Raw genomic sequence first — 23,122 nt, forward strand, 5'->3', positions numbered from 1 at the left:
CCATGTTTTCATTTTTGCGATTTTAATAATAATGACGAGTATCACAGCTTTGGTTGGAGACCTTCCAAAAGCAAAGTCTGACTATGAAAGTAGAAAAGCCCATCTTTACAATTATGCAAAGTAGTTGGCCAAATAACGCAGATATCGCGATGTAAAGTAGGTTGTCGTAGGTGGTCAAACAACAAAGATATCGCGATAGTCGGTAATGCATCCCTTTTTCCATTTTTTGTGCAATCACAGTACAGGTCGGAATTTTGATCGAATCCTCACGAAATTTTGGTGGTTGATGTGGGTCTCACAGAGAAAGAAGTCTATTGATGGTTGGCGTATATCCCACTTTTCCATTTTTTTATTTGAATTGCAATGAAGACATTCTGAGCAAAGGCGCTAAGCTATCCCAATTTTAATATTTTGACTTTTACCAGTCAAAAGCTTATGCACAGGTGTAGTGGTGTAGGGTATCACATAGTCGGCCCCGTCCCGACTATAGCCTTGGCTCACTTGTTTACATCAGTTCATTTACTCCAGAAATTTGAAATATATATCTAGAATGGCATACCTAATGTCCTTGTGTTCCTACCCCCAACTCCCACATACTCTTCGCTAATTTCAATTCAAAATACATATATGCTTGCATTTCTTTGTGTTTTGCTTTTTTATTCGTTTATCAATTCTATTCTTTTCTATTAAATTGTTTCTCTCGTCGTTTGTCTATTTTGTATTATTTTGTTCGTATGTCTATTTGGTACTGAGAATCATCGGCTCTGTTATCGTTGTCATTGTCTTCTGAATGCTGTCACTTTATGCAAGGCATACTTGAGTCTGTCTCTCATACCAGTATGCCAATGCTGAGCTGCTGCTGCTCAATTGCCTTGGTTTCATTCACCGCAGACAGCCAGCCATTTGTTGTGCTAGGCTTTACTTTTGTCATTTTTCTTTCGATCCATTTACGGGATTTTTGGTTTTGCAATAAAGCAAATGTCTGTGATGTAGGCGATCGAAGATAGAAGGGGGTCGGGGGACGACGACAAAGTGTACAGCATGCATATGAAACATTTAAGTTAATGATACTTCATATTAAATGTGTGTTAAATGTAATGTCAAAAAAAGTACTGCTTGTGTGGGAGAGATTGCATGAGGGGATGGATGGATTGATGGTAATTTTCAATGATACTTAAACCGTGTGGTTGTCTGGCACCTCATTTCTATGGTTCGGATTTAATATCAAAGTTGGTGCATAGGAGTGAAACGGGAAGCACTTAATTCGTTTCAATTAAAGATGTTCCAGAGAAATAGATAACAAGAATAATTTAATAAAGAATAATTGGAAATATTCACATCTCGAGATATTTTTTGAATATTTTCGTGTTTATTTGGAGGAAAGAAGGGAACACATCGGCGGCGTATGTTATAAGATAATATATTTTAATGGCCGCAATTACGAGAAAATTTTCGGCTCAATATATTAAGCTGAGGAACAATGAAATGGTAAAAGATAAAAAAATATTCCTGACTAAGTTCTCAAAAGAAAAGAACTTTTGACCTTTCCATTGATGTAAATTAAAGTAGCGGTTAAATAAAGGAGTTGCTAAATATATATGTGGGTTAGAACTGCAAGTTATTCCATTATTAATTTGTTGAAATAAACTCTTCCACTGATCCGAAAAGTTCAGTTCAAACCATTGATCTCAATTTGGCATGTATTTAAAACCGCACACATTCGTCACTTTTGCATCATCGACCAAATCGAATAGTTTTAAAGAATGGAACGTTTTTAAAACTTAAAAAGTGTATGATTCAAATACATACGAATGTATGATCATATGGCTCGGGATTATGACGGACTGTTTTGCAAATGTCATATAATCAGCGAAAACATCATCGACATAATGGTCTTCGCCCTAAACAGGCAAAACTTAAAAATAAAAATTCAGCTGAGCCCGGCTGGGATTCGAACCTGGGTCGTCGCCAACTAACAGACAATGTTGCTGACGTCTTAGCGTTCTGAACCACAATCCACTTAAAATCTTTCGAGGTGAAAGACGTACTACAGTATGGTGAAAAGGGCTATCAACTGTAATATAACGTAATATTGAAAAATTGATTTCTAGAGTAGAAGGGGAACAAATGAGACGTCTTTGGAAATAAAAAAGCTTCAATTTGAAATTCACAAATGCAAATTTGCAATCTTGGATGTATAAATAGGAGCTCCAAATGGTGAAAACTCTCTAGCAACAACAACATCTAATATGCCTGAGGATGTTAACCTAAACAGTTGACGAAATGATCGTCGCATAGCCGTTGATGTGTGTGTAGGACTTCGCTAGATATAAATTTTTCAATGTAATCTCCCTAGGTCATATAGCTCGATTAATCAAATTAATTAAAAACCCCACAAATAATGGCCTTCGCCCTAAAAAGGCAAAACTTAAAAATCAACCTTTTTTATTTTGCAAAGCACAAAGGACGTATTATATGTGTAAGCACTACATATAATTTGAAGTAAGATATACGACAAAAAAAATTGAATTCTTTACAAATTTTGCAATATGCGTGGTATTTGAAGTTGGAGTCCACATTTGCGCTTATAAAGCAACATAGCTGTCAAGTATACATTTTCGTTGCAAAATTAGTAATTAAATTATTAAGAAGAAATTATCAGATTTATGGTCAAAAGTTTGGTCCATTGGCTCCGCCAAATATCATCCGATTATCATCCAGAGGTATAGGCTAGTTCTTTGCAATGTACACCAACTATGGATTGGACTTACGACCTTTTCGTGCGTAGCAGACGATATAATGGTTTGTTGGATCAAACTAAAATAACTTATGATCTGTTCCGGAACTGCAATAATCTATTAATTTTTCGATATCATAAAACAAAAATTGTTATCGCAATAAAAATTTGTAGATTCTTGCAATTTCTGGAACAGACATTTAATTTGTATGGGTGTTAGTTTTCTCCCTGATGACTTGAATACATAAAATAGACAATTGTTATACATATTTTATGTGTCTCCTAAATGGTGTGTAGATATTCATTTAGTCATCCATTTACATCGTTCTTTGTTCCCTCAAATTCATTCCTATTATTTCTCAAATAAAATAGTTACTTTCCACACACTTCGTAGGATTAAGTTGTACTTGGCATAATTTATATTCATTGCAGCATTGTTTAATGACAATTTCGGCCAGTTTTAATGTCCGCATAATTCATTTTGAATTTTATTTCATCTTTTTCTTGTGGCAATTACCTCTTTGCTCTCCCATCATTGTTGCTCACAAACAATCTTAGCTTTGTCATACTTGGAGATTCTGTGGAACAAAAGACGCCACAAAACATTGTTTTTTTTTTACATTAAAGCCTTGTCTTGTAAAGACGATGAAGTGGAAAACGCCACAACATTTCCATTTTCATCTTAGTTTTAGAAGAGTTGTTATTTTTTTCTCTCTGTATTTTGAATGGGAAACGTGTGCAAAATAAGCCTAGGGTGCTCTTCCAAATCTCAATGACTATATTTCAGTGAGTGGTGGTTTTGTAGTGGTCCCATATTTCAGTCATGTGTAAGTTTTCATTATCTTAAAGACCAGCATCCCACCATCCATGGTAACAACAGCAACAACAACAACAGTAATGTTTCAAGTATTCATCCAATGCTCATCCAACTTTGTTGACTTCATTGTCTTGTCAGTCATTACACTGTGTTGGGAAAAAATACATGAACATACATACACCCATGTATGTGTATCTGTATCTCAGCTAGACCCTTACAATCGTCCATTCTCTTGGTCCCTGGCATATTCCCCCAGTCGCCTCCCTTTATATTGTCATTGTTTAATTTAGGCAACATTCGCATATAAACATAAAACACCATTATTCCCATTTCCATTCTCTGTCAACGTTGCCCCACAACAAAAAGGGAGAACCGCTTTTTATATAACTCTTAAAAGAAAAAAAACGGAGTGTGGGACACTATTAAGCAAGCCAGCTATAAAATGCTAACTTTGTTAGATTTCTGCTAAAAATGTATGGCAAAGAATCTGTTTTTGGCATATGAATTGCCGTAATTTTTGTTTTGTTCTAGCAACCGGTATTTTGTTTCTTAAGCTAATTTAATACAATTATTCTCGTGTTGTTTTACCTTGGTTTACACATACATACATATGTATGTATGTAATTGTTGATAAATTACATCTAGGTACATATGTATTTGTAGAAAACGGTACTATAAAATTATGGAAAAGGATACTTTTAAGAATTTTTGAGTTTGGACAAAATCCGTTTCAGACATTTTTGAGTCGACTGGCTGGCTGAGGTGCACCATAACTCTCAAACGGAGTACCAGATTGGGTCCAAACTTTGGATCTTTGTTCAAACTTATTTTATGTTCGGTCCACTCCTTGAAGTACTTCTCCTTCCAAACTTCATCATTCTTCGGATATAATGTTATTCTTAGGCATGTCCATGGTTAATTCTTTTATTACTCCTATTTTTGATCGTAGGCCATACTCGTACTGTGGTTTTAGCTTTACTTATAACATTTGTTATAGGTTTTTGACAAAAGAAGGGCAGAAAAATAAATCTCATCCATTCCCCTAACGCAAATCTTCTAAAGCCAAAATAAAAAAATTTTTGGTTCAGTAACTAAAATTAAAGACAAACATTGGCAATAAGTGCTACCCTTGACCTACTTTACATATCAATAGTAGCGAGATTTCCTCCCTTATTGATATAAACATTCCATCCCTGTGCTAAAAATTAAAAGCACACATCTCATGTTTATATTACTCCACTTTGAATCGAAGCGAAATGTTTTTGAAACGCCTATTTCATGTCAAAGCGATGCCAAAATCTTTCTCTTATACACACAGCAAATCAATGTGCTTTCTGCAAAACTTCGTGAAAAGTCGTTGAAACGCTTTAACATCATACATTCAAAGTATAAATTTCGGATAGGATAACTTAAAAAAAATATTTGTTTAAACAATTTAAAAATTACTTCAAAAGTAAATATCGTAGGATTGGATTAATTCACATGCCTAAGAATATTCGGAGCAAGGAGAGTCTAAAAATTTACTAAAAACTTCTGTAACTACAGTATGAATATTTGTGAAATTGAAAAACAAACGAAACTAAATAGAAACCGAATAAAACTTTAAAATACAGCCCCAGCAAAAATGTCTCCTTTGGCATCATCACTCGATTGTTTGCACCCAAATTGTATAGCCAAAGTAAAGGAAAATTACCATAATATACTTTCTTATATATTCAACGAGAACTGCTAACATTGAAAGTTGTGGTGGCCACCATACTCCTCTCATCTTCAAATCACTTATCGTCAAATGTTGTTGTACATATTATATACCACTCTCGCATATAGACAGGCAAAATCTTGCCAAGAGTAGAAAAGGAACAGCTTAGACCACCGTCGCAAGAAGGCAAAAATTCAAGACCAAAGGAGAAAAAACACAAACAGCTCAGTCGACAACGACCAAAGTACATAAAATGCCAATAAACCAATTTAACAACAACGACACATACCAAAATAAGCTTAAATTACAAAACCAAAAGCAAAGAAAAAATCATAAAAACAAACTCAATGGCAAGAGCCAAACTGAAAGCCGAAAAGAAGGCAAAGGAGTAAAGCTATGTCAAGGGAAAGGTTTCAAACGGCGACACAAAGGAAGGACGGAAGGAAGAACGCATACGAAAAAAATATCTAGACATTCAAACTGCCATCATCGAGCAAACCAGCCAGACAGACATGCCAGCCATCCATGCTGCTGGGATCAAAGGCAAATCTACAGAAACAATTCCAACACATCAGCCAACCAGTCAGCATCTGAACTAGTCATAGCCGCAGCAACCTTAACAACAACGTGCCCACTCAAAATCAATGTTAAAGTTTGAAAAAAGGAAACAAAAAATACAAAAAGGTTTGAATTTTTGTCTTACTCGTTAGGAGTAAAGAAGAAGAAACCATACATAACAGAGTTAAACAATATAAAAGGAATCGAAAGCAGATAGGGGAAAAGAAAGTATGGCAAACATATGGAGCCCGAAATGGGCAACAATAGATTTTTACGAACAATTTAATTTGTTGGAAATACAATAATCAACTATAGGTTATGTTTTAAAAAAGCGGAATCGGCATGACATAATTTTTCCAGTTAGAATTAGAACATAACATTTTTTTTATGAACCCGATTTGTAATAGGCAGCAAGTAATACCTGACACAAGGTCCACAGTTAAAATAGGAAAGAACCTCTACGAAGAGTTTGGTACCAAAAGCGATTTCAGACAAGGAGACAGCCTTTCGTGTGATCTCTTCAACATCCTGCTGGAAAAGGTTATACGAGAGGCAAACGTCAAAAGAAGTGGCACAATCTACAGCAATAGTCACATGTTACTTGCTTATGCTGATGATATAGACATCATGGGCCGATCAGTAAAAGAAGTAACTGATACCTTTATAAAGGTCGAAGGAGAATCTCCTAAAGTGGGTCTGGCGGTAAACGGTGAGAACACCAAGTTGATGGTGTCGACGCGCAATGCGTCCATTGAGCTCGGACCGACTGTGGAAGTTGGTTCCAATAATATTGAGGTAGTAAAAGACTTCGTCTACCTCGGCACCTCCGTAAACACAACAAACGACATCAGTTGTGAAATAAAAAGAAGAATTGTATTGTCCAACAGATGATACTTTGGTTTAAGTAAGCAGTTTAAAAACAAAGCCACATCTCGTCAAACAAAAATAACGCTCTACAAAACACTGATACTACCCGTGCTGATGTATGGCTCCGAAGCCTGGGTACTTACGCAAGCAGACATGGCAGTGCTTGGTGTGTTTGAGAGAAAAATTCTTCGAAAGATCTACGGACCAATCTGCGTTGACGGTGAATATCGACGTCTCATGAACCACGAGCTGTATCTGCTATACAACGACATCAATATTGTTAAACGTATCGAGATGCAGCGATTGCGTTGGCTAGGCCATATCATAAGAATGAGCGATGATGAACCCGCTAAAAAGGCGTATAAATACGGACCGCTTGGCGGTGCACGCAGAATTGGCAGGCCAAGGAATAGATGACGCAAACAAGCGGATGATGAGATGAAAAGGCGCGGTATTCCAGAGTGCGAAGCAACAAATAGAGAGGAATGGAGATGGGCCAGCTAAGTAAGTAAGCTAGGCAAGTAATACCGATTTTTATTTAGATTCACCATTCTTATGTTATTACTTTGAATGTTGAATTTCCGAGTCTCAGTTTTCAAAGGTACACCTTGCACTTTGCATGCCCGGATTCGATTCCCAGGCCACACAACATCACATTTACAAAGGTGGCAAAATATACCCCTATGAGTAATGTTGGCAACATTTCCTGACTATTTCAGATATGAAAAACTTCCCTATAAGAATCTTTCGGAGTTGGTAATCAAATCGGTGATTGAGATAATATGCGCACTCATTGATATGAGAGAAGGCCCCTTGTCGCTTCTGGGGTTTTTTGAGAACATATGCAAGTACCCAGCAACATCAAATATATGCCTTTCGGTGAAACCACCACACTCCATCTTTGGAATGACTTCAAAGTGCGTATTTGCGTATTTGTCACGCTAAGGAATGATTAGCTGATTCTATACTAATGAATTTTCATGATTTTTTTGACCTAGATGTTTAATAGGACGCGCGACATTTTCTTCAACGCACATAATCTACTTTTCTCTTTTTCATCGTAAGTATTTTTTAATATATGGTCCCTAACTATGCCCTACACACCCACGTGGGACTTTATATAAGTTCTTGTTCTATCAACATGTTCCCAACCATTAAAATGTATAATACCGATCAATGTATCCATACAACTTAGGCCCCTATTTCAAGGGAGAAATACCGTCTTCACACTGATATAAGACACGTTGGCATAACTCACAAAATGACAGAGATATGGATTAATAAAACTATGTGTCAATGTTTCCGATAGTCAAATTGACATGACATTTGGCATAGCGTTAGGAGAAACATTAAATTAAGATTCTAAGAAGAGGTGTATGTGTCTAAATCCTCTACAACAAGTAAAAAAGTATCAGCCGATTTGTCGGCAGAAATATAACTTATTTTTTATTCTATGAAAAAAAAAATAAAAATCTCATTATCATTGGACCTAAATCTTAATTAATTAATAATAAAATAGTTTGGTTGTAGGTGTAAGGTTTTGGGAAATTTTCGGTCCTCTTAGCTTGGAGCAAAATATGCTGATATATGACCGTTCATAGTGATGAGACCGTTGTTTTTACGAAATGGCATTTTTGAATACGGTGCCAACGATAGCTCAAAAACGAATGGACCGACCTGCATAAGTTTTTTGAGCTTTTTAAATACATAAAAATCGAGACAGATTTTTTTTTAAAAATTTATTTATTTATTTACAGTATATTTTATAAATTTAATTTATAAAATATAGCCGATTTTTTAAATTTTTTTTTTTGCACTGTTGTGAATGTGAATTTTTTCGTTAAAACGCATTTTAAATAGATTTTTAAAAATTCTCTGAAACTAATATTACGAGATGACAACTTCAGACTAAGCTAGTACATCTGTCGATATTTAGCATGCTCACCAGTCATTATGGTTGATAGCAGAGTACGGTTTTTAAAGCTTTAGGAACATTACCTTAGGAGTAAAGATGCCGAACAGGTTTTCAAAAATCCCAGCATTGGGGATTTCAAAATTTCTTAACCCGGGTTTTTGAGATTCGGGTTATCTCTACTTAGGAGGTATGGATTTCCCTGCGAGAAAAGTATGACGATGTTATAAGGACAACCAAAACTACAACCTCCGTTTGGTACCCATAAAGCAAAACAATGTTGTGTGAAGTGGTTTCGGATATAAAAATGGTAATAGACTGTACTATCTTTCGCTGACCACGATTTAACAAACCTTAAAACGGGAGAAAGTCATAATTTTATGGATTACATATATTCATATATTACGTCACCATTTACTTCTGATGTAGAGAAATTGCATTCCAAAAAATTGAATACTAAGCATATCTAAAACCAGGAAATATTCATTAAATTTATTTGTTGTAATCGAGATTTATGTATCCCGGATTGAAAGCATCCCGGAATGGAATATCAAATGTAAAACTTGGAATATTCATATAAATGCAAGTGCGTAGAATTGAGGCAAAATGTATGGCAAATGTTGTACCAGAGTACCAGAGTACAGCAAAAGAATTTTTAGTGGTTCATCCTCCACTCCACAAAACAAGAGATGAAAGAACATACAAAGGAAAAAAGAGCATAAACAACCACAACCACAAAAATAAATATCGAAACAACATGTTCATTTCATTTGGAAGGCAATGGACGGGACGAACGTTGGAGATGTGGTTCAGCGGAGCATATTCGCACACGTTCCAAAGTGCGTTCTGCAATGCAATCCTCGTCGCATGGCGACACAACAATACGAATTTTAAAGCGAATGAAACAAAAAGCGCAAAAATGAAAGGAGATGGCAAACGTAAGGGCGACGACACATATGCTGCTTACTCGTGTGGATCCTAAAAGTAAAAAGTTTGGCCCAACATTTTCAAAAAGCAACACAGTGGCTATTCCTTGCACCCTTTGTTCCTTCCCCTAAAAAAACAGCTCACACCCATTAACATATTGCCGGCATTCTGATTGGAACCACAACAAGTAAAGTATACAAGAATTCAACATGTACTGGATGGATGACAAAACTTATGTAAGAGAGTGTGGGAAAGTGGGGGATGTTTTTCAAAAAACAAAAACAAAAAAATACTGAAAGTGTTTTTGTGTGTCGTACGACTTGCAAGAGTTTGTTCAATGTATGTTTTATGTTGTGTTTTTTTTCATTTCTTTTTCTCCTTTATGTTCAAAATCCAATGTGGAAAAAAGATAAACATGGAAATATGCAAAACTGGTAGGGTGGAATGAAATGGGAAGTTTGTTTTGTGACGTTGTATGGCATAAAGAATAGCGGCTGACTGTAGTAATGTTGGATGACTACTGCATCACTCAGCAAGAATGTGCACTTTGAACTTACACCACCAGTGCTGAAAAGGGCATTTTTAAATTCCAATCAGCTAAAAAATAAGGGAGAATTTTGTTTATACCAGAGAATGTGATCCAAATGGGTTTAAATTTATACTAGTAAAAATGATGTAGGTTGCAAAAATAATATTTTGTATCAAAAATCCTTGAAACATGGAAAATAAAATTTAAAAATTGCGTTATTAAAATTAACTACGAAATTTCAGGCCCTTTCGGATATTGAAGCGACATCCTTCAAAATACCGAAAATCGGGAGGTACCGTTCTATGGAGAAATTATAATATTAGATCATAAATCCTTCTCATCCATCATCCGTTTAAATGGACACATCGAAGTAGATAATTCCAATTGAGGTCATTAATTGGCAACCCTAAAAACGTGACATGTAAGGATTTTTGGCAGTAGGGATTTGTACCAGACGTATAATGCTTAAACTCATCAAAAACAAGACGGAAGTCATAGATGATAACTTTTTCAAAGAGAGGCCCAATAAAGAGGGAGTTTCAATCAGCCAAAATCACCTTAAATTTAATGAAAGCTGTACAACAGCAAAAACTGTCGGTAACATGATGGGGTTTCTTTATACCCTCTCCAAGTATGTTAAAAATAACAACAATACTACGCAACAATTTAAAATAATAATTTTCTAGTTTTTTTGATAGTTTTCTCTTTCGAAATTTGCTAGTTGTTGTCATTTTCACAACACATAACTTAGTTTGGTTTATTCGGTCTGCTTGTTGTTGCATTAATTCTAGAAATAAACACTGTCTAGACAAATTGTTGTTACTTTACTCTGATTTCGATTCGCTGTGTCGCTATCTAGCTACTCCCCGGTGTTTATTTACAAAGTTTGTCGGTGTCATATGACCCATCAAGCATCCCGAGCTCCAGGAGAGTCAAGAGCAAAGGCAATGGCAAATATAAAAAATCCACAGCACAAAGGAGTATCAGTCGTAAAGTATATAAAAAAATAATAACTAAAATGATAGCAGCGAACATTCATACTCCGACACACGCATAAAAGAAGACCTCTGTTTTGTTGTGTTCTCTCGTTGTTGTTGTCTGTATGGATGTGAAAACAGGGAAAACGTTTTTGCAAACGAGCAAAAAATGAAAAATGTTTGCACAGCATCAGCATCGGAATACAAATTACATTAGAGTAGTGTACCACATGAAGAGGATAGAAAACATATTCTCGCGCAATCATCCTGATGAGAATGGAGTGCGGAAAACGTGTTTTGAACCTTAAACGCGTAAAGAAGTATTTTTTGCAATTATTAATGTAAAAAGATGGAAGCACGATAAGGATTTGAATGTTTGTTAAAATTCATATGGAAATAAATATTGTCATAACCTGGTTATAGCAGAATACATACGTAAAAAAACTGTTTTCCATGAATATCGTAGAAGGGACAAGGAAAGGATTCTTCTGTAGTGTATCTCAATAATTTGCCACCTCATTATTATGCTTGATGCAAAAGAATGAATGCAATCATCGGTACAAGTGCCCTGGAATTGAATTTACGAAGGATTGTGATGACTTGTTCATGAATTGACTTGAACATTCGATTTGATCCGAAATTTTCACATCGCAGTACATATTTCTAGTTCCTTTCCCAAAACAGTTCCATCCTTTTCAGTTCCGAGATCGAAATAGTTCAATGAAACTTTTTCTTTCATCGTACTTTTTGTTTACTTCGTTCCATAGTTCGTACAAAGTTCTACGAGTGATTTACGGAATTGTAAAGTGATTTACGTTTATTTATCAGTGATGAACGAGAAAAATCGAAGTGAGTGTAGAATTGAAGGACGGGCTATAAAATAAACTATGTGAACACAAAAGCTGGATGTAGTTCCAACAGTTCCTTGTCCCTAATAGTTCCTGGGAACTAGTTCGATCCGCAACTATGCAACTCTAACCCATATCAGTCCACTCATTCGAGTACTTCCCACACAAAATTAAAAACAAAATGTTATTAAGGACATGTATCGGATCGTTTTGAATTTTTTTTGCACCATCTTGTCCTTGCGTCCCCAATTTCGACGGGGTCAAGTCCAAACTGCCTGATATAATAGCCTGCTTGAACTAAAATTACTGATGAGCCAAAACTTTGCGCATCGTAGAATGTCTTCCGAATATACCCCAAGTCTCAAGAAGGTACAATATAAGACAACACCCTCGGGTACCTCCCTCGCAAAAGTTCAAAATTTTCGCTTAGTGCAGTTTGATAAATGTTTAAGAAAGGTTTTGAAATTCTGACCGAAGGTAATCCTTGCGATAAAATGATTTTTTGCGGAAAGTGCCAAGTTTCTAGCTCTAAAAATAACTTTCAGTGACCAATTAAACCAACGAACTATGTTGGCACGAAAACTATCCAAAATAATAACTCCCAAAAGCATTTCCACCCCAAGATGGAATATGTCGGTCCATTCCTTCAGGTACGTTGAATCCAAATCAAATTTGTTAGCAACACGTCCACAAGATAAACATCCAAAAACAGTTTCAAACAACCAGTCATTTTCATTATGGTCGGCAAGTTCATACTTCCACAAAAAGACCACAACATTGTCAAAACTTTTTAGGAATGACCATAGATTAATGTATCAATGCACATGTTCAGAGGTTATGCCGTTTTTACTAGTTTATTTGTTAATTAGAATCGATTCCAAAGAATGAGTGAAATCACTACTTCATGCTGAGCAACAATTACCCCCAAAAAAGGTGATTTAAGGATTACAAGACAGAGAACTTCGTTTTTTCATTTTAGTGCAATCTTTGAAGTCAGCCCTGTCAGTCTTTCAAATATTTATTCGATGGTATTGACCTGTCTAATTGTGACAACTCCAATGAAATGAGTGGAACATGAAATCCAACGCAGACTCTAAGGCGAATATTATTTCGGCATAATGTAATGCACTGACTTTTTAAGACAATATTTCAAATTAAAAATTAATCTACTGATTGATGTATTTCTAAAGCATAAGAAAAAATCAAAGACCTCAATAATAGCATTCCGCAATATCAAAGCCGCTTTAGAAACAACAACAACAAATCCCAACTGCAACAATGCATTTCATTTGATAGATGGATGAACGAACGAACAAGCAGTCATTCGTTCGCCTTTGATTCTAACCAAACCACAGGCATTACAAAGTTGTCCATAGAGTTGGCTTAGATGGTTGGTTGGTGTAATGCTGATGATGATGATGGGCATGGTGGTGCATTGGTGCAAAGCCAAGCCAAACAGAAATCTTTAAAGGCACGTAAACACATAAAAGGCTTAAATGTAGGGTTTTCCGTGTTTTCCACCAACTTAGTTCTGTTGTGCTTTATTGGTGTTCCAATTTCTATTACTTTTCATCATAAACAGCCGCTGCAGCGACCTGTTATTCTGAGCTTCCTTATTCAAGCGGTGCAATGAACTTTTGTGTATTTTTATAGTTCAGTAGTTAAAAGTCATACTGCCTCGTGTCCCCCTGAAAGTAAGTCTCTCCGTCCGTCCGTCCAACCCATTCATTCATCCATATGCTGCCTATTCATCCGTATGTAATGGTGTGTGCCATTCCATTTGAACGGTTTACTTTGCCGTTGATGACTGACTGAGTGACTAGTTTTTTGTTGGAAACAAGGAATAGGGTTTGCTCAAACAATGACTGACCGAATGACTGAAATAGTTATTTTTGTTGCGGTTATTGGGCTTTTTGTTTTTTTTTCGCTGTATTGTTGAAGTAAAAAAAAAACAAATAGAAATAGAGCGAATGACTGAAAAGTAATGCGGATTAACAACAACATAAATCAATCAAAATGAACCGAACAACAGAAAAATAAATAAAACGTTTTGAAGCGCAGAGTCAAAACTTATGCGCTCCATATCATACAACAACAAAAAAAACATAACAACAAAGTAGAAAACAAAACTTATTTAATTAACGGTAATTGATTGGTATCAATAATTGGGTTCTGGCGTCATGTGCAATACAATCGAAATGGACGTGTGTAACACTTTCACTAATTTTTTTTAATTCAAATCCAAATGTTTCTATTTTTTCTTTAATAGTGTCGACGAAGTAAAATAGCTTCTGTAAGATGTAACGCAACATGGAGTTTGCGACAAGATGGTTTCAAAAATTAGTTATTCGGAACAGTGAACCTTTCCACAGACAACGGCTTATTGCACTTCTTTTCCTAAAATACTTTTTTGGTTGTCCTCTTTTTGTATAAAATATAAATACAATATCGTTTTTGCTTTCCTTTTTTTTTCTTTTTTTGAAAACCAAAGAACTTTGTTAAACGTTTGTGCATTTTAATTCTTTAAATATGCTCCCAATTAATTACGTAGCACTACATTTATTAGAAAATTGAGAGTAATCCACAGATTTAAGTATTTATGTTCTTTCAATTTTTTAAGCCTTCAGCTAATTGTTTCTTTCCTATTTTTGCTTTGTGTGTCTAAGGATTATAGACACATTAAGGGAAGAATGATCAATTAAATACTTAAATATTTTTAAAATTAAAATGTTTTTCAAAATAGCAACAGATTCTAATAAATAAATCTGAATACCTTCATACATTCATTCATATATTTTAAATTGCTAATTCAAGTCACGGTATGTCATTTTGTTTTTAGTTTTATTGTGACTTAAAAAAACGTAAACAAATGTGTTTGACAAATATCCAATTGACATGAAATACACGAAAGCGTAGATATGACTCAATCACATGATTATTTCATAAAACTACATTTCGTCTCACATCTTAATTTCTAATCTGGTAAAACCGAAATATAGCACATTCTAAACATTAGCAAATAGAAAACAACTGCGGATGATCTACAGTTTGTCAACTCAAAATAAAACAAACCAATCGAAGCGAATCTTTTGTATCTGTTTTTACAAAATCCATTTTGACACTGAAAATATGTCACTATTTCATAGAAAGTATTCGTGTACTATTAATTATCATTATTAATGTTACACCAGACTTTGTCGCCGTTCATTTAAAGGTCCACTAAGTGAGTTAGCAAAGATTCCGCATCGCTCAGTACTCAAAGTTCCTGGCCAAAACCCATGATTTTTCCATCATCGATTTCTAATGTATATATCGAATTTGAGAGTAAACATATTGGAGCTAATGAAAACGAGTTAAAGGCCATCAGTCGACTTTGCCGACTCAGCCTGTGAATAGAAGCAATATAGAGAGTACACCAAAATATTTACTTATGCTAACAATTTTTGGTAAACGGTTTTCTGTTTCGTAATGCCAAAGCGTGGACATGGCTAAATCGGCTAAAACGAATTTGGTCTCAACATATCGACACCTCCAAATAATAGTATGCTAAGTCTAAAAAGTGAGTTTTGCAGGAGGAGCTCTCAAAGTTTGGAAATTTTTTTGAACTTCAGTACTATGCTAAGTCAATATTTGTTTATAACTTCTGTTCGGATTGACCGATCATTACCAAAATTAGACAGAATTTAAGTTAAAGGACGTTCGACACCTCCAAATAATAGTTTGCTAATTCTGAAAAGCGAGTTTTGCAGGACAAGCTCTAAAAGTTTGGAAATGTCTTTGACCTTCAGTACTATGCTAAGTAAATATTTGTTTATAACTTCTGTTCGGATTGTCCGATCATTACCAAAATTTGACAGAATTTAAGTTAAAGGACGTTAAATATAAAAATGTAAAGAACTTGAAAACATGCTAAGTCGACTTAGCATACTATTGTTTGGAGGCGTCGATATGAGACACACTTTTGATAGTTGAACCAATGTTAATCACTCCTGTCGATAGTTATCATGGCCACTAGACATTTTACTTGTTCACCGTAGATTTTTTAGAGCTTTTGGACCATCATGTCAGGAAGTATGGACTTACACACGAAAAACAGGACTGTGGGAAAACACAAAGAAAAAATTGTTATCGTAGTAAACATTTCCAGATTCTTGCAGCTTCTGGAACAGACATATTATATTATATCACTGTAAACATGATTACATTGGTAAAAATTTGCAAATGATCCTCGAACTGTCCTTAAACTGGACTTAAGCGAAAATTTTGAAATTCTGTAAGGAAGGTACCTACCTCCTGAAGATGTTGTCCGATTATATATGCCTGAAGATGTACCGCTATGTCCATACTTTCTGCAAATCCAACTAAAAAAGTCTATTTCTCAAGATAAGTTCTGAATGAAGTACGTCGGAATAGTTCTAGGCAATGCTCGCTCGAATTCGAGTAAAAACTCACATACTTCGTTCGTTTTTACGAGGAAGTCAAATACGCTCGAAATCGAGCAGATTCTACCCTTTTCGTTTCTATGTATTTTTTCACTGTCGAAAATATGTACCAACACAACTTATGACAGTGTGTTCGCTTGTGTTCTATATTAGCTTTGTGCTGTTTACTAAACAAACAAATCGGAAAAAAATTATTTGCCTATTCGATTTCAGTAAACTCTTACTCTATTTCCAGAAGTTGGCTCCCAATCTTATTTTTCAACGAGGAATACTCGCACACAAGGGTTGTGTGTAAACCTCTTGTAAAACTCTCGTACTCTTAGAGTACTCCCCCTCGCGAGTAAACTTGAGCAAATCGGAGCTCAGATTCTGCCAAACGTACGTCTTATTCCTAGATGGACTATATGGTGGTTATCATGAATGATATTTCGCCGTGAGTTTTGTTTTTCCGCCGTTGCAACTTAAGGGAGAAAGTGAAAAAATTCTCGGGAATTGTCGTTGATGATAACCCCCTATATGTGCCGTCATTCCATCCCCCACACAAGTTATAGTATTTGGCTAAGTACAGATTTAAACCCGTTCACGGATATATTGTAAGTGCTCCTAATTCCGGCATATACCAGTAGTCGGCATCGTTTGTCTTTTAACACAAATAACTACAAATTATAACAAAAATTGAAAATGATCTTAAAAATGCTTCAAAAATATTGTCAGCTATCTCTTTGTAAAATGTCACTGAGCTTAGGACCATTTATTATATGGGAATTTAACTTTTAGTTTGTGAGAGTTTTTCACCACAACCGAAAATGTCTCTTAAGGAAAATTAGTGGATACGTCAACATAATAATGTCTGTAATTGTATTAAAATGAAAAAATGTTCAATAACATTTTTGTTGTGATGGTATATAATATTCAAAAGAACACATTAGAAAAAGAAATTATTAAAAAAATATTGTAATTCTGCCATTTTAGCTGATGCCGATTTTAAGGAAAACAAAATGTAAAGTTTTCCAGAAGTCGGCATGGGGTAAAAAATTGCGCTTTGTCAATTATTTTTAGCTCGAAACTGTAAAAAATTTCTTTTTTTAATGCAAAATTAATTGGAATGTGAACAAAAAATGCAAAAACTATTGACCTGTCCAATAATTAGGTTTATGTTATAATTATAAACACATAAAAAATAAATTTTAACTGAATTCAAAATGTTTACAAAATCTTAAAATGATTTAATTTTTAAAAGCAATATGGATTAAAATAATCATTATATGTGTAAAAGTGCGTTTTTTGTTGTTTAACATAAAAAAACGATCAACTTATAACATTTCTTTAACGATATGCCGACTACTGGAATATGTCATGCCCACAATTGGGAAATGGTGCCGACTGTTAGAAAAAAACACTATTCCACTAAATTCGTATTTTTCTCGAATTTATGAAAAAGAATTCAACACTTTTTTTATTTCGTCAAAAAGAAAACAAAATTTCGAAGCAAATAAGCTTTGGTTCATAGCAAGTGGAAAAATTTACTCTGAATGGTGAATGATTGAAGTTAGGCAAATCATTCAAGTGCCGACTATTGGTGCACTTACGAGGGCGGTTCGGAAATTTCTTAGCCTATCAATGAAAGAGAATAGTTAGTTTTTCAAAAATATTTTTATTTTTCAATATAATCTCCTGAAACTTCAATACACTTAGTCCAACGCTTTTCTAGCAATTCTATCCCTTGATTAAAATAGTTTTCGTCAAGGTCTTCAAAATAGTGGTTTACAACTGTGATTGCATCTTCATTTGAGGTAAATCGCTTGCCAGCAACGAATTTTTTTAGATTTGGGAACAAGTAGAAGTCACTAGGAGGTAACTCAGGAGAATAAGGTGGGTGGTCAAGCAATTCGTACTTTAATTCGTTGATTTTAGCCATTGTTAAAACACTCTTGTGCGCTGGTGCGTTGTCTTGATGAAAAATTATTTTTTTGTGTAGTAAGCCAGGACGTTTTTCTCGAATTTGTACATTTAATTGATCCAAAAGGTTGCAATAGTACTCTGAATTTATTGTTTTACCCTTTTGCAGATAGTCAATCTATAAAACACCTTTGAAGTCCCAAAAAACCGTTGCCATAACCTTACCAGCAGATTGAATTGTTTTTGCCTTCTTTGGGGCACTTCCTCCAGCTTCAGTTCATTGTTTGGATTGTTCTTTTGTCTCTGGAGTATAGTGGTGGATCCATGTCTCATCAACAGTTATCAAACGACGCTTAAAATCCATTTTATTTCGCTTAAAACGATCCAAACAAGCCTGAAAAATGTTCATTCTTATGCGTTTTTGATCGACTGTTAACAAATGCGGCACCCATCTTGCAGAAAGCTTTTTCATCTGTAGTTCTTCATGCAAAATTAAATGGACTCGATCATTTGAGATGCCCATGATATTAGCAATTTCACGCACTTTTATTCGTCGATCATTTGATACCATATGATGCACTTTGGCTACAATTTCTGTTATTGTTGTTGTTTTTGGACGTCCACTACGTGGTTCATCTTCAATGCTTGTACGACCACGTTTAAATTCAGCGACCCAATTTTTTACTGTTGCATATGAAGGAGCACTTTCACCGAACACATTCACCATATCATTATGAATTTCGTGTCCCGATAAACCTTTTTTATGTAAATACTAGCTGAACCCAGTGCGCTTCGCTACCCCGACTAAGGTATAATTTTCTTCCAAATTTCATTAAAGTCGGGTATACATATCGTGTTTGGTGCATCAAGTACATGAAATCGGACGAAAATATATATGGGAGCTATATCCAAATCTGAACCGATTTGGATATAATTTGGCACACTAATTTCTATACCGAATTTCGTCACACATTCCAAATTACATTGAAATCGGAGATATATAGCGTGTTTCGTGCACCAAATACCTAAAATCGGCCGAAAATATATATGGAAGCTATATCCAAATCTGAGCCGATTTCAATATAACTTGGCAAATGTATTTCTAGACCAAATTCATTCACACATCTAAAATTTGGAGATGGTAAAAGATACCATTCTATAGATATTTGCATACAACATCTAAATTTTTTGAGGTACCTCCGATTCTGATGCTATATCTCCGGATCAAAGCGGAATTTAAAAACATTTTATAGCCTATGTTACTTTCAGGTCATGTAGTGATATACTCTGAAAATTTGAGGAAGATCGGTTTAGCGGTTTTTGAATCCATAAACTTCAAACAAACAAATAAACAAACAAACGTACAAACATTTTTCTACTTTATATATATAGATTTAATGACAGCACGCATCTCTAATTTTCCAATGTAAAAAAATTGCGGATGCGTCATTTTTGAACACCTGTTTCTATATGAAGGAGTCGCCAGATCGAAACAAAATTTAACATGTGTTCATAACAGAGATGGAAGTTTCCAAAAAAACTTAACTTTTTTTGTTTATACCGCGCTTTTTGTGCTAGGCTAAGAAGTTTCCGAACTGCCCTCGTACTCTACTTTTGTATACCTTTTTCTGGAGACATTACCAAAAATTGTTGACCTTCATCAATGTTGTGGTATATCCTCCATACATCGGTACCTATCGGTGCCTATTTCATGACATTTCCCTGCAAACATTTGGAAATTGTTGGACGATTTTTTTCATCAGATGATTCTTCTGCGCTTCTTTCCGGCGATCTTTTAGAGAATTTTTATATAAAATTCACCCACGCGAGTAATTTGTAGACGATTCTCAAAAATTATTGTTTATTTTCAATCCCTACGACGAATCTTCTGCTATGTTTCTCGGCGATCTTTCCGCGAATTTGTATTATGTTCCGCTGTTGTTAGTGCAGGCGAATAATATATTATTCTTCCGAACCCCGATCACGCGATTGTTACTAAAATGTTTGATTTGGTTGCATAAAATTCCCATATACACATTCTACATAACTTTGATATAAATGGCATAACTTTGATATAAATGACAAACATAACACATGTCCGGGTTTGCCAAGTGAAATGAAGAAAGTGAATGAGAACCAGTATACAACCACACAACATAAGGAATAATAAAAATTATAACAAATCAGAAAAGAAAACAAAAGGGGTAAAAATCAAAGACAACAAATGAAAAAACACAAAGAAGAAAGAACATTCCATAAACACTTACTTTTACGCGGAAGATTTGTAGGCGATATCGCCTGCGACAAATTATTCGCCCAGGATAATCGCGAATTATTCTTAGGCGATAGCAAATGTTTGCAGGGTTGAAGCTCTTAGCCACTATGTATTTGCAACCGAATTAGTAAGTCGACATTTCGGATTCTCTATGGAACTAGAAGCATCGGCATCAACATTGTTTAGTTATTAAAAGATTTTAGAAACCTTTCCACCAAAAGGATCCCAGTAAAATCTTCGATGAAAAATCATGAGTTGAATCATGGGTGCAAGTGATCTGGCATGTCATCTTTTTGTCATTTTCACTCATGAATTTTATATGAGCGTGACCCCCAAAAGATGACGTTCTTTTTTGGATCCTAAGCATGTCATTTTAACCAATGCATTGCATGTCATTTTTACCAATGCTTTGACATGTCATTTTCACCAACCCCTTGGCATGACGTTTTCATGTCTTGTTTGGAAAATGGAAATGCTCTATTGAAATATGGACAAACAAAACTCTTTATTAATTCAAACAAATTCACGAAATAACTACAATTAATTGATCAGCAAAAAGTTTACATCCAAAATTGTAATGTAATCACCACCGCTGCAACGCAAAAGATTACTTCCTCCGTTCTCCGCAACTGATATTCTTTCATCTTACAAAAGGTGTTTTCTATTATCTTCCCATCAACAGTTCAGATTTCGACATGGACTCCAAATGCACTCCTTTAAGCATTTTTATTTCGTAAATTACTTTTATTTATATAATTTTGTTATTTTATAACAACATTTTGGAAATTTATACTCTTTTGTTTAGTGACGAAAATATGTAGGGATCTACAACCCGGCTTGCTTTAGGGATCTCTAAGAACAAAATGTAACGAACGGGGAGGAGAGACTTTTTCTGGAAAATACCATTTATGATTAATTAATTTATTTTTAATTGTTTCTTTCCAAAAGTCGTTTCTTCTTTATTTTCAGATTCTTGTTCCTTTTGGTTTCGGACTTTTTTTCAAATTCCAAGAAGCGAGATTTTATTGATTTCGTTGTATGTCAGATTAAGAACAGACAAGGGAACTTTTAAAATAGCAATGTGTGCGGTCCGATTCTATTTTTAGCTCGATGATTGGGACTTCGTTTTTATTGCAGACAATTCGAGCTTCATACAATACCAAGTTTTAGTTGTCTGATATGCAGGAAATGTAAGACAACATCACGACGACAGTTCAAACAACTTTGGTCTGTTCCAAAACCTGCAAAAATCTACTAATTTTTACTACGATAACAATTTTTCCTTTATGTTATCGGAAAAAAATAGTAAAAATTAGTAGATTTTTGGAGTACTGGAACATACCAAAATGAAAATAAACAGGTGTGTAAATAAAAACACAAACATCATCTCTATTGGATCGATGGAATGGGTACAAATGCTGATGAAAAGATCGGATCTTTCACGACTTCCTTTGCATTGGTTCAAATCCTAATGAAAAGATCGGATCTTTCACGACTTGCTTTGAACCAATGCAAAAGATGACATGAAATCACGTCATCGCAAAGAACCCCTTCCTTCAAATGTTGCTGGGGATTTAGGTTGTGTAGCCGGTATTCGATCCGCCCATAGACGAAAGCATCACTTTCTAGTCGAAGGTTTGCCCCGTATCCAGTATCCGGCACGGCAACAAGCTTGTGTTTTAATGGGTTTTTGAAAAACGCCGCAATGGTTTGCTGTACCGTACCTTGTTGCATTGCTTTCTAAGTGACAAATGGACGTGTTTATTACAAAAGTAGAATACGACACATTTCATAAAACCCACTGAATATAGGACCAGGTGAATCCAATTTTTAGAGTACCTTTCTTAATTTCTCATATTCTATGTTCTAATTTATAAAATTTGAGTAATACAAGACAATCATAAAAGGTAAACACTACGATGATATTTATTCTTGACATAGCCTATATCAACGAGAGGAAAAGAGACAGATGATCTGAGACAACGATCAAGAACAAAACAGAGACGCCAAACTAAATAAGGAAAACATTTTTACACCTGCTGCACAACAACGGCTGACTTTTGTCGTTTGTCGGTATTTTTCCATTTTTTGTTTGACGTTTGTTTGGACGAAATGGTCGACGAAAATGAAATCGAAAACAATAAAAGGAAATGTGCAGAAAAACACAACACAAGTGGCAGGCATCTTATCGGCCAAAAATACCAAGTGTCTTAAGTTTTTCTTAAACAGAGAGTGAGAGAGCCGGTTGCAGAGAACACAGAGAGTGTGATAATTGATGATTTTCTTGTGCTTTGTTGTTGCAACTCGTTTTAGTTTTGGACTTCATTTCTTGTTTAGGGCAAATAGTCGTCGGCACAAAGGTTGGCAACAAGCGAACGAAACAGCACAAAGAGTAAAATAAACAAACACCAAAATGAAAACAAAAACAACAATGACGTCGACCAGAGAGTGAGTGGTTAAACCGGAATTTTTATTTTGTCTGTGTTGTTGTTTGGTACAACAATAAGTCAGCCACATTTATTACAGCAACACTAAAATTGAAAAAATAAAAGAAAAAAACTAAAGAATTTTTCAAAATAAAAAAACGGCAAAGGAGTTGTTCTCCTGTAAGGTGGTTGGTTAGTTGGTTGAATTT

General features: G+C 35.0%; 1 protein-coding gene and 1 long non-coding RNA gene across 20 annotated transcripts in view; both read right to left on the bottom strand.

Moving 5' to 3' along the window:
- Nucleotides 1–23,122, bottom strand: part of LOC141404013 (phosphatase and actin regulator 1) — a 553,592-nt gene that overhangs the window by 314,738 nt on the left and 215,732 nt on the right. The gene's annotated exons all lie outside the window — the stretch shown is intronic.
- Nucleotides 680–22,973, bottom strand: LOC141404021 (uncharacterized). Its single transcript, XR_012412934.1, has 2 exons — nucleotides 15,829–22,973; nucleotides 680–15,400 (listed from the first exon to the last, which is right to left on the bottom strand). It is a non-coding gene; the product is annotated as an uncharacterized lncRNA (long non-coding RNA).

This window comes from Musca autumnalis, unplaced genomic scaffold (genome assembly GCF_047663935.1).
Source record: "Musca autumnalis isolate F117 unplaced genomic scaffold, ASM4766393v1 scaffold_4, whole genome shotgun sequence".
NCBI classification, from domain to species: domain Eukaryota; kingdom Metazoa; phylum Arthropoda; class Insecta; order Diptera; family Muscidae; genus Musca; species Musca autumnalis.